This window comes from Otolemur garnettii, unplaced genomic scaffold, assembly GCF_000181295.1.
Source record: "Otolemur garnettii isolate 467f Iridium unplaced genomic scaffold, OtoGar3 scaffold00034, whole genome shotgun sequence".
NCBI classification, from domain to species: domain Eukaryota; kingdom Metazoa; phylum Chordata; class Mammalia; order Primates; family Galagidae; genus Otolemur; species Otolemur garnettii.
In genome coordinates, this window is record NW_003852429.1 from 4,460,450 (window position 1) to 4,462,709 (window position 2,260).

Sequence of the window (2,260 nt, forward strand, 5' to 3'; positions counted from 1 at the left end):
AGGTAGCACACTTATTTAGACTATTACCAGGGGGAAAGGAAACCCAGGAGAGCAGCAAGTAAAGTGTTAGAGAAATGTGCATTTTCTACGTATTAACCCACTTGGAATTTTCATTTGACATGTAATATCCAAATAGATAAAATTTTCCTTTGGAGTTTTCTTTCTTTTTTTTTTTCTTTCTTTCTGGGCAAAGAAAAATTGATTCCTATTTTCACCAAAGTTTATTCAACTAAGAAACCATATGCAGGGCAGAATTCCAGAACTACAAATAAAAATGTTTACATTTCCTGGAAATGGAGATGTTTCTCAGGGGCTTATTTGTATTGAATATTTGTCACCTCTGTAATTTTTATTCAGTATTCTAACCTAGAAATGTGCTTTCCTTTCTCTTCTACCCTTCTAGTTAATTCTCACAATTATCTTCACTCAGGGAGCAATGTTCTCAATCCAAGTTGATAGATGAGGGACTAAGCAAAGTAGGAAACTGTTATTAGACATTGAATGAGAGGGCTTTCGAGTACAGGTATACTTTGGAGATGCTGTGGGTTTGGCTCCAAACCACAGCAAATAAAGTGAATATCACAATGTGTGCCACACAAATATTCTGGTTTCCCATGTATAGAAAAGTTACGTTCACACTATTCTGTAGTCTACTAAGTGTGTAAGAGAGGAAGTCTAAAAAACCAGTTTATTTACCTTAATTTAAAAAATACTTTATTACTAAAAAAATGCTAAGGATGATCAGAGCCCTCAGCGTGTAATCTTTTTTTTTTTTTTGGTGGAGGGTGTTGCCCCAGTGTTAATGGCTGCTGACTGATCAAGGTGGTGGCTGGTGATTGTTGGGGTGGCTGTGGCAATTTCTTAAAATAAGACAACAACAAATTTTGTTAAATGAATTAATTCTTCCTTTTAGGAGAGATTTCTCTGTAGCATGCAATGCTGTTTGATAACATTTCACCCACAGTAGAACTTCTTCCATAATTGGAGTCGACCCTCTCCAAGCTTTTTGCTGCTTTATTACCTAACTCTATGGAATATTCTAAATTCTTTGTTGTCATTTCAACAATGGTCACAGCAACTTAACTGAAAAACCACTTTACATCTCAAGAAACCACTTTTCCCCCTCATCCATTCATGTTTTACCATGAAATGGCAATGATTCAGTCACATCTTCAGACTCCAGGTCTAATTCTAGTTTTCTTAGACTCCATCTTCAATTATTTCCTCCACCAAAGTCTTGAACTCCTCAAAGTCATCCATGAGGGTTGGAATCAAGTCCTTCCAAACTCCCATGAATGTTGCTATTTTGACCTCCCATGAATCATGATTGCTGTTAATGGCATCTAGAATGGTGAATCCTTTCTAGAAGGTTTTCAGTTTACATTGCCTAGACCCATCAAGGAATTACTATCTATGGCAGCTCTAGCTTTTTGAAGTCTAATTCTTAAACAATACTGTAAAGTGAAATTACTCCTTGATCTATGGACTGCAGAATAGATGTTTTGTTAACACACAGGAAAACAATATTCATCTCCTTTTACATCTCCATCAGAGCACTTCAGAGACTAGGTGCTTTGTCAATAAACAGTAATATTTTGAAAGGAATCTTCTAAGCAGCAGGTCTCAACAGTGCACTTCAATTGTTCAGTAAACCATGATGTCAACAGATGTCCTGCCAACCAGGTTTTTGTTGTTTCATTCCCAGAGCACAGGAAGAATAAATTTACCATAATTCTAGGAGCCCAGGATTTTCAGGACGGTAAATGGACCATTGGTTTCAACTTAAACTCAACAGCTGCATTGTCCCCTGACAAGAGAGTTGCCCTATCCTTCAAAGATCTGAAGCCAGGAATGGACTTCTCTCTAGCTATGAAAGGCTGTGTGACATCTCCTCATAGAAGGCTATTTCATCAACATTGAAATCTGCTGTGTAGCATAGCGACCATCATCAATGTTCTCAGCTAGGCCTTCTGGATAACTTGCTGCAGCTTCGCCATCAGCACCTGCTGCTTCACTCTGGACTTGTTATAGCAAAGACTTCCTTCCTTAAACCTCATGAACCGACCTCTGCTAGCTTCCAAGCATTCATCTGCAGCTTCCTCAAGTCTCTCAGCCTTCATAGAATTGAAGAGGTAGGACCTTGCTCTGGATTAGGCTTTGGCCTAAGGCAGTGGTTCTCAACTCTCCTAATGTCACAACCCTTTAATACAGTTCCTGTGGGTCATGACCCACAGGTTGAGAACCGTTGGCCTAAGGGAAT